General features: G+C 42.6%; 1 long non-coding RNA gene across 1 annotated transcript; it reads right to left on the bottom strand.

Annotated features, from left to right (window-relative positions):
• On the bottom strand, nt 345-12,191 carry LOC108635913. Its single transcript, XR_001918003.1, has 4 exons — nt 12,169-12,191; nt 10,631-10,680; nt 510-603; nt 345-407 (listed from the first exon to the last, which is right to left on the bottom strand). It is a non-coding gene; the product is annotated as an uncharacterized LOC108635913 (long non-coding RNA).

The following is a 13,969-nucleotide window of genomic DNA, read 5'->3' as shown; positions in this document are numbered from 1 at the left end:
CCCATAGTGGGAGTGAGGAGGTCTAACTTGGGCTGGACCACATGCTGACACCCTGATCCTTGATGTTTCATCTCAGTAGCAGCTGCAGAGGGCATCACTCTGCATTGCAGACAAGGTGCTCCCGGAGCTGCCAGGTACACAAGGGGATGGCCAGCAGCCCAAGATGCTGAGGGTTGAGTGGCAGGGCTGCAGAGGAGGTCAGGCAGGAAGTTCTGTCTGCATCTAAGTGAATACATTTGTCCAGGGGTGGCTGCCATCACCATCCTTTCAGGCACCTCAGATGGCTACAAGGTGGCCCCGTGACACCCCATGTGCCTTGTGCTAACTCAAGCTTTGTCAGTGTTCTAAAATGCTTTATTACCAAGGGTTTACCTGCTTCGGAAATCCATTCTCACTTTCACCTTTGTCTGTGAAAGAAAAAGGAGCCCTCTTAGATATCTTAGTGCAATTTCAACTTTCATACCTTTTTGAATGGTTGTAAAATAAAAGATCTAAAAATGTCTTATGACCTGTTGATGTGAACAAATTTTCTGTTGATGGTCACTATCAGGACTCCAAAGAAGTGCACATGAAAAGTTCCTGAGTAGAGGGCCTTGCAGACATCTGCAACACAAAATCAGTTATTAAAAAGTTATCTTGGTGGAAGCAACATCAAGTTTTTCACCCCCCAAAAAAATGTTGAAAAGATTTTAGAACTTTTATATAGATTCTCTGCTAATATCGTCTTAATACTTTTCATTTTTCCAGTCATAATTACATAATATAAACAAAACATAAGTAATTTTCATCAAGCATCATATACATACCCCCAAATTTTATTGAGCTAATGGTCACTTCTTGTGTGTATACAATGAGAAGACTGAAGACCCTCTGTCTGCACTATGTTCTATGTGAAGGGTGTTCACTTTGTGATGCACTGACTTCCTAGTTATGGCCCCAGTCAACCATACTAGAGAAGCTGAAGTTACTTCTGAAGTCCTCATATGCTCTCTTGCCATCTTCTCTGTGTAGTGGTTAAGAGCTAAGGCTCTGGAACCAGTATGCTTGATGTAAATCCCAGCTTTGCCACTTAATTGCTGTGTGGCACTACACCGGCAAACTTACCTCTCTGTTTTATCATGTGAAAAGGGCATCATACTAGCAATTGCCACATAATTGAGGTAATACAGATAAACAGCTCAGACGGATGCAAAGCATATATTAATAGTCAACATCCCAGAAATGCCAGCTGTGTTTCTTGCTCTCTTCCACGTTCTCCTCTCTGCCCCGCCTTATCCTGCCTTTGCCTGGCTGAAAGCGGAAGTGAAAGTGAAGTCGTTCAGCAGAGTCCAACTCTTTGGGACCCCATGGATTATAGCTCGCCAGGCTCCTCCATCCATGGGATATACCAGGCAAGAGTACTGGAATGGGTTGCCTTTTCCTTCTCCACAGGATCTTCCCTACCCAGGGATCAAACCCGGGTCTCCTGCATTATAGGCAGACGCTTTACTGTTTGAGCCACCAGGAAAGTCTTTGCCTGGGTGAGTCGTACTCAACCTTAGGTATGACCTCAGCTGACATGTCATTTTCTCTGGCTAGCCTTCCCTGTCCACCCTAGCCTAGGTTACCACTCTTTTAGGAGCTCATGGAGCCCACAGAATCACCCCCATCATAATACTTAGCAAGGTCCATGGTAATATTCATTGTCTTGCCTATTGCCTACCCCGCCTCATAAGAGCAAGGTCCTTCAGAGCAGCAACTGTTGCATTAGCTTGTGAATTCCCAGTGCCTACCATGAGATCTAGTACCCAAAAGCCAGTTAATGAATGAACGCCCAATGGAAGAATCCCATTTTGTGCTGTTTCATAGCTATGACTCCAGAAGACAGGAAGAAGATAGGTGACTTTTCTAACAGATATTTAGAACTCTGATGACAAAGCTAAGTATCCATATTTTCTTCCCCATTCTCTCAGTCCCAACTTCCCATTTAGCCTTCATGTTGAGAAAAATAGCATCCATCCTTTTTTCCATGAAAACTCATCCAGCTGCTCTTTTGTGATGTTCTGTCTCCTCCAGAATTGTCCATGGGTCAGAAGAAAGCTTTGGAACTTTGGTGTTGGGCACAGGCTGGGCTATACCTCAGTGGAAGTTTTTTGATGCCCACACAACAGATGGGGCATCTGTTACGAGTGTCACTGGTCCAGCTGCGTGGAGGTCAGTTAAATTGGGCTCTGAGTCAAGGCTTGAAAAAGGGTAGCAAGGGCTGGACCAAATCTCTTAGCATGGTGATGACTCCCAGGTGACAGCTGCAGAAAGTTCTGGACTCAGATGTGTTCAGCAAATTGGAGTCCTGCTGCCTTAATGCAGTATATGTTCGCCACAACTCTCCTGTTCACAAGTCACCCAAGTTCAAATATCTGTTGTTTCCTACACTTGGACTCTGGACTCCTGAATGTGTCAGGGTTTTTTGCTTGCAGTTTGTTGGGACTGTTTTGTTTTTATTTTCAGGAGTGAACATAGCAAAGGTAAAACAAGTGGTCGGCAGGACGGAGAAGACTGGCTTTCCAGCCAGAACACTGATTTTCACAAATGGGTCGTGTATGATCCTTATGTACTTCAGTGGGGTAACTGAGAAAGAAAAGGAAATAAATGGAAGGAAGGAAACTCACTAAAAAAAAAAAAGTATGTGTGTGTGTGTGTGCATGTGTGTGTACTTGTATAAGAGTTAAAAGAGCAAAAAGCAAGAAAGGGCTTTAACATTTATTCAGCATCTGTTATCTCACTCAGGCCTCAAAGCCACCCTATGAAATAGGTGGGGACCCCTGCATGTCCAGACAAAGACACAGAAAAGTTAAGTAACAATCCCAAAGTACATTTTAAAAGAACATCTTTTATCTATTTGCTTGTTTATATTTATTTTGCATTAAAAATGTAATATAATTTTTAAAGGTCACTTTCCATTTACAGTTAGGTCAGAATTTTGGCTCTATTCCCTACTTTGTACAATACATCCTTGAGCCAAGAATGTGTAACTCACACTTTCCCGTCCTTATATTGCCCTTCCCTCCTTCCCTCTTCCCACCGGGAACCACTGTATGTTCTCTGTATCTGTGAGTATTCTTTCTTGTTGTATACAGTAGTTTCTTGTATTTTTTAGATTCCACATATAAGTTAGATCATAAGCTACTTGTCTTTCTGTGTCTAACTTTTTTCACTTAGCATAATACCTTCCAAGACCATCTGTGGACTGCTGCAAATGACAAAATTTTCACTCTTTTTTGCGGCTGAGTAATATTCCATGGTGTGTGCGTGCGTGTGTGTGTGTGTGTGTGTGTGTGTGTGTATACACCACATCTTCTTTACCCATTCATCTGTTGGTGGACACCAGTCTCTTCCTCATCTTGGCAATGGTAAACATGGTACAGTGAACACTGGGGTGTATATATCTTTTTGAATTAGAGTTTTCTTCTTTTGAGAGGGGGATATATACCCAGGAGTGGAATTGCTGGGTCATTTGGTAGTTCTAGTTGTTGTTTTGGAGAACTCCATACCACTTTCCACAATGGCTGCACCAAATTGAAAGAACGTTTTTTTAACTTGAACCCTCAACCCCTTTTCCCCCAATAAGACAAGTTAGCAAACACAGCCAAATTTGGCTCTCTACCTGTTTTGGTACAACTGCAAGCTAAGAAGGGCTTTATCTTTTTAAATGGTTGGGAAAAAAATCAAAAGAAGAATAGCACTTTGTGACACATGAAAATAATAAAAACTATATGAGACTCAAATGTCAGCATCCATAAATAGATTTACTGGAACACAGTCCCACCCATTCTTTTATTGTTGTCTCTGGCTGCAGAGTAGAAAAGTTATGCAGACTGTGTGGCCTGAGAAGTCTAAAATATTTACTATCTGATCTTTTACAAAAAAAGGTTTGCCAGCCCCTGTTCTCAGGGCATGATTTTGAAAGTCTGTAGTTGTTTAGGAAAGTTGATTAAGAAGCAGAAAAAGGAATCACTTGGTCCCTTAAAAATATTCTTCTTAATGCAGAAGGATAACAGAATTATGAAACAGATGTCAAATTAATATTTTATGATAATAAAAATACTAATATTAAGTGGCATGGATGATAAAATAGCTTTTCCATCTCCTCTGTGTTTCCATCCTCATATGCTTCCCCTTTTCTCATCGATATTTGCATGTTTGATTTTGCAGAGTGTCGCTGGGGATGAACATAGCAGAGGGGAAAGATGGAGCTGTGATTCTGGCTCTTCTCCTAACTACATTAATCAAATCACTTAATCATCTTTGATTTAAATTTCCGTATCTCCAAATTGTGGGCTGGACAAGATAATCCCAAAGGTCTCCTACAGTCATAAAATGATGGGCCTCTGTGACTTAGAACATAATTTTAAAATGTTAACTGATCACTGAGGTTTATAGCAGTTATGACTTTGCATTTATGGTAGATCAGTGGCCATATTTATGATTTATTTGACTCCAAATCCTTAGTCAGTATCTCAGCTCCCAATTATGGCATTGTCCCTCTAGGAAAATATGAGCTACTTTATGATGATTTGATTCTCAAGATTTCCAGGGACGCATTGAGAGAAAAACTGTAGAAACTTTTATCGTTCTATAGTTTATTACCAGTTTGAGATTTGAGGGTCTTTTGGAAAAGACTAACATGTACACTGGCAGAAGTTTTAAATGGACACATTTTTTTTAGTTAAATAATATACTTCTAGTAATTGACAACAAGAATGTTGAGTCATTTTTCCAGAGTGTTCCATCTATTGACCTATATGTGGATCTAGATATTGAAACAAAAACACATTGTGTCTCTCAGATGAATATTTCAGAGCTCTGGGTCTATTCTGACTGGTGGTCAGCTAGGAAGGTTCCGAAGTACAACTGCAGTCCTATCGATGGCAAGTTCACATCTAGATCTGTATTGCCGCTGTGTTGTTCCCTTCCTTTAGACAGAGTGGTCATAATTACAGACCAGTCTGTCAAGAGAAACTTCTATAGGAAGTCTGCCCAGAGCTGGGGCTCCAGATTAGAACATGTTATACCTGTTTTCCCTGGGGAAACAGTTGAGCTGCACAGTAGAAGTGTTCTGTAGCCTTTGCCCAATGCAATGTCAACAATTTTTAACCCCATTCTAATACTTGACTTTCATAACAACCAATTATAAAATTAAGTATCAGGTCACTGCAACAAATTTCAGTGGAAACAATGAAGATGCAGAAATCTGGCAACAAGCTGAAAAGAAATGGAATATTCTGCATTCTTTCTTTCTGTAATGTCATTTGCTTCGTCCCCCTGCTGAGATCTAAGGATGTCTGTAGTTGGATGAGACGTGTAGCCTCCCAATACATTAGGTGATGATTATGCAAGATCACGGTTAGACGTTCTTAATCAAGAAGTAGTCTGGAAACTCGCACCAAGTAGTACACATCAGTCCTGGGGGACTTTGTTTGCAAGCTAGAACTGCCACCAGCCCCGTGAAGCTGGGGGGGATAGAGGAAGGACATCAAACTTCAATTCAGTGGTAGCAGAATGCAGTTTATGAGGAGATGAGCCCAAGGTCCTTCTACTCCACTGTCTTGTCCCAACAGGAGTATGCAGGTTAGAATGTTCATTCTCTCCCTTCTACCAATCACCTCTAAATTCTTTGTCAATGATCCTTGCAAAACAAAACAACATTAGCCACTGCACTAACCCCTAAATTTGAAAAAATAAAAAAAATCAGACATTAAGCCTGCCCTCTGTAAAACCAACTTAACCAAATCAGTCAAAAATGTACGATGCAAATAATTTTAGATTATACTAGACTATACTTAGACTATATTAAAGAAAATATTAGCATATAAGTCATTGGCCGAAGATATCAATATCCCAAATTCCCAAATGAGTCTTTCTGTTAATATTTCAAATCCAACTTTTTTGTTTTTACAATTATATGCCTGGGATAGACCAAATTCTAAGCAATAAACCTGGTCAGGACTACAGTGACCTCAAAAAAAGTACTACTGTATTTTTAAAAGGGAGGGAGGGAAGGTATGGCTCAAATTTGTCCACTCTCCTCACCCCAACTCCATGTTTATAAATCTAGTATCCTCTATTTCACTCTTATTACCACACACACTTCAAACTTGAAATATCATAGTAGAGGAGAGTGAAAAAGTTGGCTTAAAGATCAACATTCAGAAAATGAAGATCATGGCATCCGGTCCCATTACTTCATGGCAAATAGATGGGGAAACAATGGAAACAGTGACAGACTATTTGGGGGGGGCTCCAAAATCACTGCAGATGGTGACTGCAGCCATGAAATTGAAAGACGCTTACTCCTTGGAAGGAAAGCTATGACCAAGGTAGGCAACATATTAAAAAGCAGGGACATTACTTTGTCAACAAAGGTCTGTCTAGTCAAGGCTATGGTTTTTCCAGTAGTCATGTATGGATATGAGAGTTGGACTATAAAGAACGCTGAGCGCAGAAGAATTGATGCTTTTGACTTGTGCTGGCAAAGACTCTTGAGAGTCCCTCGGATTGCAAGGAGATCCAACCAGTCAATCCTAAATGAGATCAGTCCTGGGTGTTCATTAGAAGGACATGTTGAAGCTGAAGCTCCAATATTTTGGCCACCTGATGCGAAGAGCTGACTTATTTGAAAAGACCCTGATGTTGGGAAAGATTGAAGGCAGGAGGAAAAGGGGATGACAGAGGATGAGATGGTTGGATTGCATCACCGACTCAATGGACATGAGTTTGGGTAGGCTCCTGGAGTTGGTGATGAATAGGGAGACCTGGCATGCTGCTGTTCATGGGGTTGCAAAGAGTCGGACAAGACTAAGCGACTGAAATGAACATATTCACACTTTATCATTGCCTCCCACAGCTCCCCTTATCTCTACCATCACAAGCCCTTCAATCACGTACCTTACATGAAGTTAGTGCCATCATCTCATTATCGTTATGAGGAAGTGGCAATCAGGCTACATTCTCCTCGCTCCCTACAAAGCAAATCAATCACCAAGTCCTAATTCCTACATCTAGGTTTATTGGGTTCATCCCATGGGATTTTTCAAATGCATCTGAGATAGACAGTCATCCCCTCTCCAGGATCTGAAGCCACAAGTGGTAATCTTTCTTCTCTTCCCATCCGAGGTCACGTGTTCTACCCTGTGACTGGAGAAACCCTGTTCTCAGCAAGACACTCTGGCCAAAGCACAAACAAACTTAGAGATAAGAGATGCTCTGAAGGTCATCTGCTTTATTTCTTCCTGGAGATTGCACTTCCGGATGTCTTACCCTTTTTGATTTAAGCCATTGGACTGTCTTATAATCTATCTCTTCTCATGGCATTCTATATACTTATCAACTATCTAACTATACCTATCAACTGTCTATCACATATCTTCTATCTGTCCACCTATCATCTATCTATCTTTCATCTATCTGTTTTACTTATTTAAGACATGTTTATTGAGTTCGTACGCTGGAATTACTCTAAGTGTCTTTTTAGAAAGTCGGGGAAAGAAATCAAGTTGAGTGCCTCTGTGCCAGACAGGAAATAAATATTATGTTATTGAGTTTCCTAAATAAAGTCTAAGGATTCCATTTAACCTCTAGGAAGCTGCAGATCAGAGGAGTTGAGTAGTTTGCCCAAAAACACCTGGCCAAGAAAAGACAGAACTAACATTGACTTTGATTCTTTGAGCCTAAGCTTTGCCACCAACACCAAACAAGTTTAAATGTAAGACAGCTTCCATATTGACTTGATAGCAAATACGTTGACTTGATGGCAAGTAGGTGGGCTAAATTCTTTCCTGCTATTACTTCTATAACTGGAATCTTGTGGCGATGAGATAAGAATGGGAAAGCCCAGTCTATGATAAGCCAGTAGACCCTTTGTGAAAGCTCTTGGAAAGCACGCTGGAGCAAAGGGTTATGATTCCAGAACATGAATCACTTCCCTTGGGAAACATTGGTGTCTGTGCCCATTCCTGCTCCAGAGCATGGTATAATTGACAATACAAAATAAAGGGTTAGTTTCTCAAAACCTTGAAACCTGTCCTTAACAGAATCTTTATTGTGAAAGGTGTCTTGTCCAAGCTGATCGATTTGGGTTTGCGAGACTTGTTGCTTAGTCGCTAAGTCATGTCTGACTCTTTTGTGACCCCATGAACTGTAGCCCGCCAGGCTCCTAGGTCCATGGGATTTTCTAGGCAAGAATACTGGAGTGGGTTACCATTTCCTTCCCCAAGGGATCTTTCTGACTCAGGGATCTAACCCGCATCTCCTATATTAGCAGGTGGATTCTTTACTACTGAGCCACCAGGGAAGCCCTTGAGAAAAATATAGGAATTTAATTACTGCCTAGGTCTCTCTTATTTGGGCCAGCTTGAATGAATTCTTCATGGCCTGGCTCCTTCTTTGGGAGACTAACCATGATGCCTATCTCCCCAGCATCTTTCCAATCAACACTGTGATTATTTAATAATTGTAAAAAGAAAGGTGTTTTATTCCAGCTTTCTGATGCAACCTTCTGATAAGACCAGAATCTGGATAATCCAGGCTAACTAACCACTTTTTGCCTTATTGCCTGACCCATATAAAGATAATTTACTCAATTCTCCACTTCATCTGCGTGTGTAGATGAAATCTGACTGCAGAAGTGCAAGCACTGTTAATTCAAGTTAACAAGCAACTAAGACTGTGGTGCATTGGTATTTCAGGCTCAAACTTGATTTTATTTTACAGCCTTCATACAAATGTGCTTGTTGGCGTGCCTCTCTTTGAAATGTGTTCCACAGATAGATACCACATGTAACCTTGTATATTTCTGTTCTAAAACATATCTAATACTGGTGGAGCTTAAGAAGTGGGCAGAATGAATATTTTTTATTCGGTATATCAAATGGTAAGTAAGGAGAGCATATGTTTCTCTCCATGGTATCTTGGGAACCAAAGAAATATGTAGAATCAATGCTATCAAATGTGATGTGAAACTTTAAGGAAAGAAAAATAAATGCAGTGTGTGGTTCTTAATTCATGTAGGAGTAAAATTATGAGCTAAGCATAAAAGCACACTTCATTATAATAACATGCCTTTAAAACCAGTATCTTGAAACCTTTCTTGACATCACCTAAGGTTGAAGGATTAATTTCCTGGATCAAGTGGAATATAAGCAAAACCAACACTAACCTTCTGTCCTGGAACCTGGCAAGTTTTGCCTACCCTCCAGCCTTCAGCCATGCTCCTTCCTTGGCCTTCCTCTGCCTGGACCATGCTGCCAGACTCAGCACTCCTCTGCATCCTTGGATCTCAGCCCCATCACTCCTCAAAGAGGCCCCCCATGACTCCTCCCTTTACGGCAGGTTCCCCACCCTGATATCTGTCCCATACCACCCTGCTCTTGTCCTTCATGGTCCCCTCCGTGAGGACAAAGAAATGTGACTGCGGGCTCATCGCCATATGCCCAGTGGTTTGGGCAGCCTGTCACATAGCACATGTTCAGTGCATGTTTGTTGAATGAGTAAATGGCTGAACAGAGAATCAGTCAGAGTCCCTCAGGTGTAAGCAGTGCAAACTAGCCAAGAAACCTCACCTTTTCACGGAGCCTTGCCTGCAGAGTCATCCTGCAGGCCAGGCCTGTTGATGGGTTTATATAAAGAAAAACCTAGAGTAGCAAGGTCCAGGTGCTATGGATGTTTGTTGGTTTTGAATCACATGGTGGTAAATGATTTCTAAACAGTTGTGGGAATGGCAGATTAGCAAGTTACTTGGAACTGGCAGATTGTTTTTTGGGGGGAGAAATTTTTCTCCCAAGAGCCCTTTGTTATTCTTAAAAGTACTTTTGTGACTTTGTATATTTTAGTAAAAAGAAATGTTTAAGACAAGTCACACTTTTATAGGTTAGGTAGAACAGAGGTTTAAGCATTTGTAGAAAGAGGGACCTCTTAAACCTCTGCCTTACAAGTGTCTTCCTTGCTGCTAAGTCACTTCAGTCGTGTCCGACTCTGTGCGACCCCATAGTTGGCAGCCCACAGGTTCCCCCGTCCCTGGGATTCTCCAGGCAAGAGTACTGGAGTGGGTTGCCATTTCCTTCTCCAATGCATGAAAGTGAAAAGTGAAAGTAAAGTCGCTTAGTTGTGTCCGACTCCTAGTGACCCCATGGACTGCAGCCTACCAGGCTCCTCTGTCCATGGGATTTTCCAGGTAAGAGTACTGGAGTGGGGTGCCATTGCCTTCTCCTAGTGTCTTCCTTACTGAGTGTGAAAAAGCTGTGAACAGTAACATGGAGCTGGCATAAAAAGTAGGAACAAAGGAAATTTGCTTTTCTAGGCATTTCTTAATCCAGTCAAAAGGCCCAGCCCTTTATAATCCACAATCTCATTTCCTTCTCACAAAAACTCTGGGAGATGAATATCATTGTTTCCAATTTACAGATGGGCAAACTGAGTGAATTGACTTGGCAAAGCTACAAAGCTAGTGATGGTGGAATTACATCCAGGTCTGCTCTGTCTTGTATGCTTCTGACTAATAGGAAAGCCCTAAAGAAGTGAGACTGTTACTTTTAGTTATAGAAAGTCAAACAATACGTTTCCGGTTACGCATAGGCAGAGAGAGCGACAGTCCTACCTTCTACCTTCTGTATAGAACTGTGCTTTCCTCCTCAGCCACAATGGACCCTGGAAGAGCCAATGAAAGTGGAGTTACAATAACAAAGGCATAAAAGTAGTCTCTGGCTCTGAGCTCTCAGCTTGTGGGCTAACGGGACAGAGGGCTTCTATATTCTTCCCATCCCCTGCTAGGCTCTCTGAGGCCCCACACTCTTTCTGGTTCATGAACATTCTCCCATGGCCACCATAAGCTCTGCTCTAACAGTTCTGCTAGCTCAGCTGGTAAAGAATCTGCCTGCAGTTTACGGGTTTGATCTCTGGATCGGGAAGATCCCCTGGAGAAGGAAATGGCAAACCGCTCTAGTGTTCTTGACTGGAGAATTCCAAGGACAGAGAAGCCTGGCGGGCTACAGTCCATGGAGTCGCAAGAGTAGGACACGTCTTAACAACTACACCACCACAACAGCTCTTTCTGCTCCTGGCTGGCCTTGCTGCTGTTTTGGGAGTCAGATCCCATTGTTCTCCTCATCACCACTCATAGTTTTTTAGAAATATTTATTTGATTAATTTATTTATGTTGTGTCGGGTCTTTGTTGCTGCATGTGGGATCTTTAGCTGTGGCATGCAGAATCTAGTTCCCTGATCAGGGATGGAACCCGGGCCTCCTGCATTGCAAGCGCAGAGTCTCAGCCACTGGACCACTGGGGAAGTCCCCATCATCAACTCATGTTAACCTCTTCCTTTGATCTCAGAGCTCCTCCTCCGAACTCCACAGTTATTGAGGTGGGGGAGGTCCCTCTTTCTGTGAGTACAATACTTCCCAAGCATATGACTACTACTTCTCATCTTTTCTTGAAATATCCCAATTCTTTATTACATTCTCAGTGTGGTCTTGATTTTCTATTTTTTATGAAGCAAATACAGAAACCATTATTCACCAAAACTCCTCCTCATAGAAATTTCTCATACTTGTTTGGAGGAAAATACACTGACAAGTTGCTGGGTGTGTATGTGAAAGATTAGGGTGAAAGACTATAATGTTAAGATGAGCTCCTGAGCTATATGGATGTTTAAAGCCACTTTCTAGGAGAGATGGATCCTGGAATCTCTCAGGACACCCCATTTAGAAGTACAGAAGTGGATTGTTCTAAGAAAAGGAAAATCTGTGGGGCTGGGCACTGAACAGGAGAAGATAAAATAGTGTAGCAGGAGTACAGTCAGAGACAAACGAAAGACAGAAAGTTTAGAGGAAGATGTTGGAGGTATTTTCTATGATATGTTTGATGTTGCATCCCCTCCTTTGCAGCCTGTTTATAAAAAAGATTCAGTAAAACCCACAATTTGTGTCACTGAATTATTTAAGGGCAGAAAGCAGCAAATTCAAAATGTTTTCAGGAATGAGACAGATGATGCAAACATGTGTAGCTGCAAGTTTATAAGGCAATGGGGGAGGTGTAGGGGCTGTGGCAAAATGAAGAGTCCAGGACAAAATGTACTCATGCCCAGTTAATAACAGACGTCGATAGACAATATGTCCCATGGGCCACTACTTGTTACCTTAACTCTACGGAAACTCAAAAAGTGCTGGGCAGGACTTCCTTGGTGGTCCAGTGGTTAAGACTCTGAGCTTCTAGTGCAGAGGGTGTGGGTTCAGTTCCTGGTTGAGGAACTAAGGGTCCACGTATGGCTTGGTGCAGCTGGAAAAAAAAAAAGTCCTGAGCTTTGCTGCCAGGTAGATCGGAGCTGAAGACAAAGGTAGCAGAGCAGATCCTGGGCAAAGAAATAGAAAAGGCAAGTGAAATCAGGGTGTCACATGAATATCCTCCTAGGAAAGGAAGAAACAGACTTCAAGAAACAGATGCTGGTCACTACACTGCTTTGTTTGAGGCAGAGAAAAACTTGTTTTATTTTTGAAAGAGAGGGAGGGAGAAAGCTACCCAAACCATCAGTGAAATCTACAAGCTCACCCCTTGCCTGCTGTGGGTGGGTTTCCTGTGGATCGGGCAGGGCTTTGAGGATGGAGTAAGGGGTGGTGTCAGGCAGCATCCACAGGGGGTCTCTGAACTTGTTGAGATCCAAAGGGAGGGCTTTAGGTCTTCCCAACTTGTGGTATTGGCTGAGGTCCAAGCCAATTATAGCAACATCTCCAAGGTGAAGAGGGAAGCAGCCCACATCTGGGTTACATTTATAATCCCAATGTTCCAGGAAGATGCAAGAATAAGTTATGCGGGTGCTGAGTGAGAGACCCTCCAGAGGGCACCTATGTGATGCACTTTACAACATTCTCCCTCTTGGCAAGTGGCCAGTCAGTGTGGGGAAGCTTGGGCTGTCCACTCTGGGCCAACTCAGGGAGGGTTTCCTTTCCTGGGGCTCTCCCTGGACATGAGTGTGGCTGGTGGGTCTGCCTGGACCCTCAGTACTTCCCTGCCCCTACACACACACTGGTAGGTGCAAGGCATGCAGAAACATGATGTCCAAAAAATGCGAGGAGGCAGCAGGAAACCCAAAGGGCTCAAAGTTGCCCTTAGGCCATCAAATCTGTTCAGTCTAGGAATCGGCTGTCATGGCCCTAGGGGAGAATCCAGAAGGGAGCACTTTAGGAAGCTAGGTGACAGGGGAGGAAAGGGGAGGGAGAGACAATGATGAGCTGGGTGACCTTGGGATCTAAAACTCTGATTCTTGCTCTATCTCTTTTACCTCCTTCCAGGGGCCAAGATTCCCCACTCCTCAAACTTACATGAGATTGCCCAAGTCAGAGCTTCCTAGTTGGGAGGTAGGTCTGCTTTTTCCATTTGCTTCCACTTGGAGTGTGTGTGTGTGTATGTGCTGGGCAGGGGTGGGTGGGGAGGTAGGTCAGTTGAGGGAAGCACGGTTGGATAGAAAAACACTTACTGTCTTTGCAGTCTGGTTCTCAAATGCAGCCCGTATAGTATTTCCATTCCCACCATTTTTCAAAGTGGTGAGAATTCTTAACTGGCACCTACAAACGTCTGAAAGACATACAGACAGATGTTAAAGATCCTAGTTTCAGCATTAGGCTGTGTTCTCTACTGAATTCAGAAACATTTGGAAATGTTGGATGGATGGGTTATGTTGTCTGCAAGGAGTCTATTTGCATCCCAGAAGCCTCCTGGGAAATAACTCACTGTAAGTGTAGACAGTAGGCTTGGGCCAACAGTAAACCAACACTGGTGAAAGAGTCGGTAGGTGGGTAGGTGGATGGATGGATGGATATATGGGTGAATGCATGCACATGGGGATATGAAGGCAGAGAGTTACACTTTCATTATGAGAATTTATTGAGTCTGGGGATGAAAAAGGTATGAATCCTTGAGCTATTTTCAGAAAAGGAAATTGG

Source organism: Capra hircus, chromosome 4 (genome assembly GCF_001704415.2).
Source record: "Capra hircus breed San Clemente chromosome 4, ASM170441v1, whole genome shotgun sequence".
Taxonomy (NCBI): Eukaryota; Metazoa; Chordata; class Mammalia; order Artiodactyla; family Bovidae; genus Capra; species Capra hircus.
Note: the sequence above shows the minus strand (reverse complement) of the source record. Positions and strands in the feature narration are given on the sequence as shown.